This window comes from Puma concolor, chromosome B2, assembly GCF_028749965.1.
Source record: "Puma concolor isolate L17-30 chromosome B2, mPumCon1.1.hap2, whole genome shotgun sequence".
Classification (NCBI taxonomy): Eukaryota; Metazoa; Chordata; class Mammalia; order Carnivora; family Felidae; genus Puma; species Puma concolor.
The window spans coordinates 77841861-77853526 of NC_141671.1; the positions used below are offsets into that span (position 1 = coordinate 77841861).

The following is an 11666-nucleotide window of genomic DNA, read 5'->3' on the forward strand; positions in this document are numbered from 1 at the left end:
GAGAAGAAAAACTAAATTAGCAACTGCATGGATTGTTATGTCATATGTGGTGACAGGCTTCTTGCTGTCAGTTTGCTCTCAGTTTTAACCAAGGAGAAAAGACATGCGTGCCACGCAAAGGTATCAACATACAATTTGCCAAGTGTGCACTATTGATAAAAGCCTAAGAGATTTAGAGGACCAAGTTTATCTATTATACACAGAACTCCTCTCTGGGATTGGCTAGAAAGAGATCTTGCTTACGGAGAAAGTTGTTCAAGGTAAAAATGAGACAAATTTGAACAAAGAAAGTAAATGTGTTCAGCCATTTTATTAAAGACTCATAGAAGGAAAAAGCTGTAGGAACACACAAGGGATGAAAAATCAGACACAATCTCAAAACTGGTGCTTTTTCCAGTCTTGGGGTAGGAAAGAAAACATTAAAGTAAATCAAGAGTATGCAGGTGTAGTCCTTATACTAGTGTAAGAGCTGGTGTGTTGACCATGCTACTTTACGGTATAAGCTCCAAGTATGAAACATCTAATAGATGCTACTCCATGAAGCTGTCCAGCCTTGACTTTGGTCTGGAATTTCTTACTCTGGGGATACTGAAAAAAAAAGTAACATTTTAATGTCTCAACCTAACTGGTACCCAGCTTTTTATTATACCATTAATCACTCCACTAAATCTGATGTTCTTACTTACCCGTACCCACTTAAACGTGGAACAGTTTTAATCCAGGAAGAAGGGAATTTTGGTCTGGAGGTGAACACATTAAAACACATCGCTATCACCAAAACTTTCTTAAACTTTGGATGAATCAGTGTTTGCAACTCTCAAGGGCATTACAATGATTTGTTTGAGGTCTGTTTGTGATTTGTATGCCATGTTTATTAAAGGTGATATAAAAGGTTATGTAAGGGACTTAATCCCCATGGTTTTGGCAAATAACCACTATCATTTAGTGGGAAGTGGGTGGCATGTCAGTTGTCAGCTTTCATTTCTCCTTACACATACTTTTCTTATTATACCTCTTATACCCACACGACTTTTTGACAGACCATGTTGGGGGTTCTGAAGCAGGGGGGAGCTAAAGAGCTACCTGGTGAGAGAGAATATTTTAATAGGACATATAAAATCTAGTACTTTAATTGGAAAGAAACAGTAATGGGATGTTGAGGTTATTTTCTTCCACCAAATCTGTAAGGACTTTAAGCCAATTTCTGTGAAAAATTGGTGTAGAATTTTGTCTCCTACTTGCTTCAGAGATGAAGGGCAAGACATGTAGAATTACTACTAGATTTCATTACAGCTAAGTTCCATCATTATTTTATGCCCCATTAAGGAGAAAACATGGCACCAATTAAATTGACACAATATTTTCTTATCACCTAACATTTTTATATGATTGAAAAATATTTTGAGGCTCATTTTAGGTATAGATTTTATTATATATCATACTTTTCTGTTTCTGTGCCTTTCTATGCCCCTAATAAAATTTCAGTACCAGCTAATGGTGCCAGACCTATGCATTTAAGATGGTGCTATTGCCCATCATGAAATTTCTAGTTGTTTTTCCGTTTCTAGGTGCATCAGCGATTCATTGACACTCCACACCCAGTCCCCTTGCATAGAAATGACCTTGACTGTAGTCAAGTGGCACCTATGTTTCATAAAGTACAGTATTAGTGCCCGGCCAGCAGGTGGGACAATGAACAGATATGATGAAGGCAAAGGAACGCAGGTGTTGAGTCCAGCCAAGAGGTCAGCTACCAAGGATCTGTAAATGTCTGAGGGTCCTTTGCTCCTTTGTAAGGGTCTCTATATTTCAAAGTACAATATATGCTCATGGTAGGATCATCATTAATATGAATGCCTATAAATCCACCCTTCGAATAGTCTTCTCGGTAATTTTTAGTTTTGTCACCTTCCTGTCCAATCTGACCAACCTAATGAAGGACTGGGGCTAGGCACTAGGCATTGATCAGCACCAGACCTGCCAGTGCTTGAATTATTAGTGCCATCTTCATCTTACTGTTCCTTCTCAAAAATCACTTCAAGCTCCTTGTCCATTTTGTGAGAACTTGTCCAGTTCAAACTTAAAAAAAAATTTCTTTAATGTTAATTTATTTTTGAGACAGAGAGAGACAGCGCGTGAATGGGGGAGAGTCAGAGAGAGAGGGAGACACAGAATTCCAAACAGGCTCGAGGCTCTAAGCTGTCAGCACAGAGCCCGACGTGGGACTCGAACCCACAGACCGCGAGATCATGACCTGAGCCGAAGTCGGATGCTTAACCGACTGAGCCACCCAGGCACTCCCAAACTTCATAATAAAAGTGGACACCCCATTCCCTCAGGAAACCCTGCTCACGGCACCATGGCAGACAAAGCAAGGGGCCAATATCAACAGTAAATACTAGCAATACTTAATTCTTTCTTAATTTTTAGATTAAAAAATAGATGAGTAGAAGTCCTGACATTTTCTTCCCGCACTGGGAAGTGCTTGTTCCACTTCCACTGGGCTGCTTGTTCAACCCACGGGCATTTTGCACTCAACTTTGGAGACTACCTTGTAAACAACTGTATTAATCTCATGGTGTAAACATTTGAGGAACTGAAAAAAAACTCAAGTTTAAGAGTTTGACTGTGGTTTTTTTTTTCTCTCAATTTAATATGGGTGTGAGGCAGGGAGGGGTGGAAGTTCTTTTGGAAATAACTAAAATTATGGCCATATATATTTTTGAATCTTTTAAAAATACACTGTGTATTCACTCCAGTAATTCTGTTGATGCCCAGCTTTAGACCAAAGACAACGCAAATTCTTAAACAGGAACAAAATAATAATTGGCAGCTGTGCACAATAAGGCAATCAAGGGCCATGTGTTGCATCATAAACCCCTAGAGCAAAGAAATGTGCCTGATGTTGGATAATGAAGTGTATCCAAGAAAATAAATACAATGGACTGTGTTATTTTAAGGGTAAGACTGTTATTCCCTCCTGTCAGAAACAGATAAAATTTTATTTCTTAACATAGTGAAACTTACTCAAGAAACCTTTTGGGCTGCATATCCACTGGGGTAAAATACTGAATAACTGCTCACATGTAATCACACCTCCTTACTCCTAAAATGTTGATGCTTCGTAGAATAAACATAATTTTTCTAAAGAGTGAATTTCTAAGACAGAGCATTATAAATATAGCATTTTTAGTAAAGCCCAAGCCAGAATGTTTCTCCTTGTTGGCTTCTAAGGAAGGCTGCAACCACTAATCTGATTACACACCAGTGCCAACTTCAGATACCATTGGATAGCCCTTCCTTGAAAGCAGTTCACTACTTTTGTTCCTCCCTGAATCTGAGTATAATATCATAAAGATTTCCTAAACTGGAAGAAACCTTAGTAAATAATGTATTTTCTCATACAGCTCATTGTCAAGTTTTGGTTGAAACTTTGTAAAGTGAGAGCCCCTATGTTGTTGTTACATTGTTATAATATATTGTTATATTGTCAGGTCTCTCAACCCCTGGGTCAGGATGTGATGTTTGCAAATGGTACATTCCTTAAGACAAGACTGAGAATGGCTTGCCACTTCCCCCCACCCACAATTATATAGAGGAGGGAGAAGAAAAGCCAAGTAAGAATCTCCCAGAAAATAGCAAATGTTAATATTAATCACACTCCCATCACATTCGGATGGCCCAGACTCATTTATGCAAACATACATGTAATGGAAGTTTTGTAACTGTAATAATTTACAAATTTACGAAATTATTGAAAATTGTTAATGATTTGCAAATATTACAAATAATTTGAGTACTACAAACATTTTGTAATAATTAAAACAGAAGCTGTAAAATGTATCTTTTCCACTTGTCTAGAAAAAGAGAATGGTGTGGTGAACACAGCATTGTTTCTGTCAAATCTATAACAGATACTCAACCCCCAGAGTAATTAGAGGATGCAAATTCAAACAGCAATAAGATACTATTTACCCCCATCACACTGTCAAGTATTGGAAAGCCAAATCATATAAAGGTGTGTGGAAATAAGAACCATCGTGGACTGCTGATGGATGTCTGAACTCATTTCATGGTGAATAGTCTCATAGCAGTGAGTGCAGTTAAATATGCAGATACCCTAGGACTCAGCGATTCTATTCCTGAGTACATTGTCCTGTTATAATTTCCATGCAGATGCCCACAGACTTGTATAAAGATATCCTTTGCAGGGTCATGGGTGAAAATCAAGGCAGTCTGCAGTTCCATCAATAAGGAAATGAATAAATAAAATGCGGCATACATGCAATGAACAGAATACTATGCAGTGATCAGAAGCAATGAGATGTATTTTTTCTTCACCATTTTTGTTTTGCACTGTAGCAAACAACAACAACCAGAAACACACAGCTTTTCTTCACATTTGCACGGATTTTTAGGAAATCACCGCTTTTCCCCTGGAGGAATAGCCTTCAGACAAAAGAGAAGTAGTATCACATTGCAAACTCTGCAAATCCCTAAAAGCAACTGCTTGAAGACAATCCCCAGGGACTGGGAAGAAAACAAATGTCACAAGAGATGAGAGGAGAACATGTAAGGATGGCAAGCTGGGGAAATGAGCATTTTTAGTGCCATTGACCCAGACCAAGATACCTTTTTCTCTTGGCACCCACGGCCACCACCTCAAAGGGATGATTGTTGGTCTGTGGTCTGAAGAACTCTTCTTAAATGAAATGAGAGTCGTTTTGAGAAGTGTATATACGCACATATATCTTTGATGTATATATCAACATTCATAGATATCTGAAGCATAACTTAAAGAAGTAAAACAGATTTGTAGCAAATATTCCTTATGGAAATTTTTAAAAAACATAGTAATACTATACATTTTTCAAGAGTACACATTTTATAGAAATAAATGGAAGTTGGATTGCAAGGACATACAGAAGAATGGGTACTGATGAGGTTGGGGGGAATGGAATAAGGACAAAAATTAATATAATGCAAAGCATCCCCATCCTTATTAGCATGTCATCAATTGAAAAGTCTGATCAACCAGATTCTGGCCTTCTGAGATTTGGCTCTATCACCTCTATGTACACAGCTCTGGAAGCATGGGGGAAATCTGGATTAGGGGTTATATTGTACGATCACTCATTCTATTTCTGAATCACATTTGAAATCACGCGTGTTTGGCCTTAACTTGTGCGCATTCTTTGAATACTATTCCAATAATAGTCCATGAAGCAGAAGAGCTAAGGAACCACAGGGTCATCTGATCCAAGCTCTGTTTCACAGATAAGAAAGCTGAGATTGCAAACAGTCCAGGGATCTTCAAGGCCTCCTTTTAGTTTCTTGGCTTCTTATTATATGTGAATTTGATTTCAGCTCATTTGAAGAATCAGTTTCCTTTTCTAAATACTGTCTTTCCTCTCTGCAGTATTGCTTCAAATTCAGCAAAAACAGGGGTATGGAGAGGATTCAAACCAAAACTATTTTAAGTGTAAGAATCTAGGCAGATAATAAAAACATGTTTTTTAACTTATTTAAATTGTGTGCATCTGCATTTATTTGTTTTCAGATTTTGTAGGTTCTGTGGGTGGTAGTCCAGGAAAAAAACACACAGAGACATTTGCTTTGGGACTGCCCAGCATAAACAGCATTACCACGGCAGATCGGAATGTGTGAGCCGAAAACCAACAAGGGATCAGAATCCAGACCCAGAGGTAGCCTATGCACTTGAAGGTTTCCTGTTGAAGGACACATGCTCCTTCCAAGGATACAAAGATCTTTACCAGGACTTTCAATTCACTACTGCTTTGTGTCCTGGCTACAGCCATCCACTGCCAAGTTGCTGTTTGGGCAACAGTTAATTATCAGCTGTCTGGACTAGCTCACCGTAAACATATTACAGTGTTTCATCGCTCATGTTTTATTTAATTTCACTTGTCATCAAGGTCCTTGATTGGAGCTCTGCGATTTAGATTGGGAGAGGTGGTTTTTACTCCTGTTGAAATCTGCTTATCACTCAGTCCGTGCTCTGCTCCAGAGGTAAAGGATGAGACTCTCTCGCCCACCAAGACAGGCTCTGGTGCTCTCTAGGGCAGCTCCAAGAAGGAGTTGGGCCATTTATCCTAACTGCGATGCTATTGCAAGAAGCTAAATGAGAGACACATGGCAGTTTTCGGGTGGTATAATCTGTCTTCAGTTAATAATGGCATTTCCAGTGTGGGATTACTAATGAGAAGACCCTAGGACCACTGCCCAAACTTCAGATGTCAAGAATCAGTAAACTCCCACATAGGTTTTGCAAACCATGAAGAAAACTTCAAAGATCAGATACAGTTTTCCATAGAGATGTCTGTGTTTTGCCGGATGCTCTGGCAAGGATACAGAGCACTCATAGTCAACACACAGAAACACATGTGAACACATACAAACATGGCCACACCAAACGATCCTCGCAGTGTATCGACCTCAGGCCTCCTGCCCGGGCCCTCAGCAAAGCCACTGGAAGAACCTAGAATAAACCCCAGCTCTGACACTCAGGTAAGTGGAGACAGGTGTAAGAAAGATCCTCCACGGAAAGGTGTGTCAGGCAGCCCAACACACGCCTACATGCCTCCCTACGTTCCTCTCTGATATGGACAAGACACACGTGAAACATGCTTCCTCCAAAGGGAGATCACACCCTCCAATGCCTCTCTGTCAAAGCTGTGGGCTGTGTTCCCAGCTGGCAAGGGTAGATTTTACCCCCTGACGGTACAAAGGAGCTGAGAAAGGAGCTTCCCACTGAAGACCTTGCCTCACCCATAAGGTTCTTCAGTACAACTTGAGTGTTTCCCTCTTCAGTGGGAATAAGAAACAATAACAAAGTAAATAAAAGTAAACCATGGGACAAAAATGTCATACAGTCAGCAAATATATCATGTTTTTAAAACATGAATTTGCCCAAAGTCTTTATGTCTATCATTTCCCCTCTCCAGCTCTCCCCCCTACTCCGCCCCAACACACACACTCAAATAGTAGGCATCGCCAGAAAGCGTTATTTGGAGCTGATTCTAACTTTCTAAGAGTATTGGAAACAACCCCTAGCTACTGAGGCCATGATCATCTGCCTTTGCACCTAAGAGAGAAATTATGTGCAAAATATGTGTTAATAAGAGGACTTTCTATTATCATAGAAACAGCATGACATTGATAATAACTTTACCTTTCACTTTTAAGTATAGTTTTGTAATAATCCATAAAATAAATTATATTGGTCAGCAAAGGCTACAGTCATTTTAGATGCACTGAGCCATTATTGGTACTAAGCAAAGGTGGGAAAGAAAAGGAAGGTGAGTTAGACATGGTTCTGGCCCTCAAGATATTCTTCAGGGTGTGCTTTAGAAGTAGACGCATACCTGAAATACACAGTAACAAAAGCATCATAAATAGGAAAATGGTCGAAGGGCTACAGAGGCCCAGACAAGGGAGTATGCAGTCTATATAAGCATATACGTGTTCCATATATGTGTATTGGAACAAATGCAAAAAGAAGAAACACAGTTTTTACAATCAAATACTTTCTTTAGCTCCTATTAAATGGCTTTGCGCAAGCTATCTGGGTAAGTAATCAATATGAATATAGACACCGAAGTTGATTATAAGCTACGTGAGGGCAAGAATGAAGCACCTTTATTCACCGCCATGTTTCCACCTCAAAAAATAGTGCTCACGTAAAATTATTTTAAGTGAAATTGCCTAGGAAGAGGAAAAGATATGGGGTATAGAAGAAACTGTGAGAGAGACCCCAAAAGAGTATGGAGGTGGTCTTCCGGTCCAAAGATGTACTTTGCCAAGGGCAAGAGGGAGATGGCTTGGCCACATGGTGCAGGCTTGGTGGAGGAGGAAGGGAGGTTATTTAGGACAAGGGGGCGGCAGATGAAGCAGGATCCCTTTTGGCCCCTCTTTCTAGCACAGAGTTTTGGGTACCCAAGAAGTCAGGCCCTGTGCTTGAGATGGAGGCAAATGATGTCAAGAGGGAAAATCGGGTCCGATTAAGGTGAGAAGGGTGTAGAATACATATTCAGAAAAGGCTCTTAGTAAATAAAAGACCCAGAGCAAGAGGTGGGGGTGGAAGTTTGACAGAGGCAGGGCGGGCTAGGGGAACTGACAGGCTGAGTGGGAGTGGGGTGTGAGTGTGGCAGAGGATGGGGGCCTGTAGGATGGGGGCTTGACTGGAGATGTGCATCATGCAGATAAGGGAGAGAGGATAGTGGTCTGGAGAGGACAGCAGCAAGGGAATGAGGCTTGAGGCGAGCTGACCAGCCCCAGAGTTTCCTTGGTGGAAGGCTGCTCTGAGGGTCAGTCCCTGTCAAGCCCCGGTAGGGCAAGGGGAGCCACAGCCCCCAATCAAGTCCCCTCTCTTAGAAGCCAGGAAAAAGCTGGACCTTGTTTTCAGAGGTCTGCGTTCCTCTGCACAGCTTCCTCTGGCCTAACCTTGGAAGTCATGCATCAATTCCACTACCTTCTGGTTATAAGGGAGTCTCTAAGACCAACCCAGATTCATAGAAAGGGAATTACACTGTACTTCTTGCAGGGCAAACAGCAAGATCACATTGTAGGAGACTGTGGTGGCCACTTTGGAACATTCAGTCTTCACACACCCTTACTGTGGTCAAAGCAGACTTTTTTCTTTTTTGCCGGTTTCTCAACCTCCATGAGCAAATAAAACCACCTCGACCCAATTGCTCAAAACTCCAAATTGAATGATAATCCTCACCTCCTCTCTTTCCTGAACTCCTCAGGTTTAATGCATCCTCATCAGGTCCTTTCAATTTCACTTCTGAAACAACTGCCAGGTATATTCACCCCTCTGCACCTCTGCTCGAGCCACCCTGCTGCCACCATCTCCCACCTAAACCACTATAGTAGCCCGGGGATGATCTCCTTGCTTCCATTCTTGTCCCCTGTAATCCATGCATTCTACAATAGACAGGTTAATACAGTTAATGCTCATACATAAGATCATACCACTCCCATGCTTAAAAACCTGTGACGGCTTCCCAGGCAGTTGGGATACAATCCAAATGCTGTCATCCGGCTTCCAGAACCTTCCATGATTTAGCCCCAGGTCTTCACACCAGCCTCTTCAGGCCATCCCTTGATGCCTTGTCTACTCTGCCCTTACTCACATTTGCTGCTTTCTTTTACTTTCTCAAACTCCCCTGGAGCCAGCATCTTGTGTCACCTTCCTGGAATATTCTCTGACTATGCATACTGGCTTCTTGTTCTTTAAGAGCCACTTCCTCATGGCTTTTCCAACCTCGTAATAGAAAAGTAGCCCCCCAGGTCACTGTCATATTCCCTGATTTAATTCACTAGTTGAAACACAGTTAAGAGGGGCGCCTGGGTGGCACAGTCGGTTAAGCGTCCGACTTCAGCCAGGTCACGATCTCGCGGTCCGTGAGTTCGAGCCCCGCGTGGGGCTCTGGGCTGATGGCTCAGAGCCTGGAGCCTGTTTCCGATTCTGTGTCTCCCTCTCTCTCTCTGCCCCTCCCCCGTTCATGCTCTGTCTCTCCCTGTCCCAAAAATAAATAAATGTTAAAAAAAAATTAAAAAAAAAAAAAAAGAGACAGTTAAGATATAGGGATGTGACAGGTAACTTTTGGGGCCATGAGAACAACAACAACAAAAAGCTGTAGCTGCATTCATAAGTGTTTTACATTTTCTTAGTCAGACACCTCCTACCTCCCTTAAAATGGCAGTTCGTAGGAACAGAAGACTTCTCTGTAGACCAGTTCCTGGAAAAACTGCTGACATAAGGTAGGAGTACGGTCTTCACTAATGATTTAGTACCTGGAAGAGCCTGGTAACTTAACCCAGTAAGTGATTAACACATTTCTCTTATAATAATAATTATTTAATTAATCTAAGTGTCTTAATTTGCTAATAGGGGCACTGAAGCCAGAATTAGTAAATCATTTGTCCAGCGTCACTAGGATAGGTGCGAATAGTATCACGACTAAGCTTAATTGTTAAAATCAAGAGTCTCATCTTTTTATTACGAAAGAAATTTTTAAAAAACAAAACAACTCTTGGGGCACCTGGGTTGGGTGGCTCAGTCAGTTGAGCATCTGACTTTTCATTTCGGCTCAGCTCATGATCCCAGGGTCATGGGATTGAGCCCTATGTTGGGCTTTGTGCTGAGTGTGGAACCTGCTTGAAATGCATGCTCGCTCTCGCTCTCTCTCTCTCTCTCTCTGAAATTAAAATAAAATAAAATACCAAATAACTCTTACTTGTATTGAGCATCCATCCACTCTGTGCATTAGCTGGAGCCGTGGGATCTCAACTGTGACACTGACCAGTAGCGTGGCATTGAGCAAGCATGCAGGAGAAGAGGGTCTGATTTCCCTCTCAGGCATTTGAGGATGCTGTGAAGCCACATGGAGGCATTTACTCCCTCATTGGGGAAGTTTGGGTGTTCCAAGAGTGTAAATGCCCCTCCCTTACCTTCGTCCTTTTCTTTTGTCATTATATCCCTTTGATCTAGAAGGTTGATTCTTGCCACAGCTTGCACTTCATAGGTGAATGCCCAAGACTGGAAACACAGCTTGAAACACCATTTTCCACCAACTGATCCTTGGATCACACGTGACCCCTTGAAGATAAGATCAAATAAGATTAGGAAATGCAAAAACCATTCACAGGCACACAAACATATTGAAAGATTTGAGAAATTTTTCTGCAACGTGTCCTTCACCCTCTTTTTAACACAGATTTTTTTCCTAACCTATAACATTGCCTTAGAGATGATGATGCATACATATTAAGGTAGATCCAGGTTACTGTCAGAGACAAACTGATTCATGGGCAAGGTTCATAAAATTCAATAAGGTGTAAGGATATGACAGGTTGCTTTCTAGACCATCATAAAGAATAAAAAGGATGTGGTTGCAAAAATAGGTCCAATTCTTCACTCTGTCCCGCATCCATACTCTTTATTATGTGACTTTCCAGCTCTTGAATCTGAAATGGCCTTATGACTTGTTTTGGCCAACAGAATACAGAGGAAGGGACTTTGTACCATTTGTCAGCCTAAGTCCTGAGCAGTCTTGCATGCTGCTGCTGGCTTCCTTGGAAACCTGTCATCACTCTTCACATGAGCCTGGGCTAGCTCTCCAGATGATGAGAGACAATGTGGCCCAGTCAACCCCATCACTCCAACCAAGAGCCAGCCAATCACCGGGCGTGGAAGTGAGACCACCCTAGACTGCGTCAGTCCCCACTGAACCATCAGCTGATGACAGATGACAGTGTAAGCCCTGCCAAGTTCGTCCGAGCTGGCCAGGTCAGCACAATGCTCAAGCCCATCCATAATATACTCGTGAGCACTAAGAAATCATAGTTGTTTTAAGCCATTAATTTGGAGATGGTTTGTTACCTAGCAATTCAATAATTAATACACAAGGCAAAACTCCCGTTTACTCCCACAGACCAAAAAGGAACCCTGAAAAACACAGGACGGTGATATGATATAACATAGCACTAAAGCTGATTGAAGCAAAATGATAAGCATTTCCAAGACAGAAGTTAGGTCTTATTCACGTTTATATCCCTACAACCAAACACAATGCTGCGCACATGGGGTGTTCAATAAATGTTTTTGAGAAATAAGATCGTGGTAAATTGCCACTGTA

General features: G+C 41.4%; 1 long non-coding RNA gene across 1 annotated transcript; it reads right to left on the reverse strand.

The window, feature by feature from the left end:
* Window positions 1-291: 291 nt before the first annotated feature.
* LOC147581063 (uncharacterized) lies at window positions 292-11371 on the reverse strand. Its single transcript, XR_015251371.1, has 2 exons — window positions 10480-11371; window positions 292-588 (listed from the first exon to the last, which is right to left on the reverse strand). It is a non-coding gene; the product is annotated as an uncharacterized LOC147581063 (long non-coding RNA).
* Window positions 11372-11666: the final 295 nt, after the last annotated feature.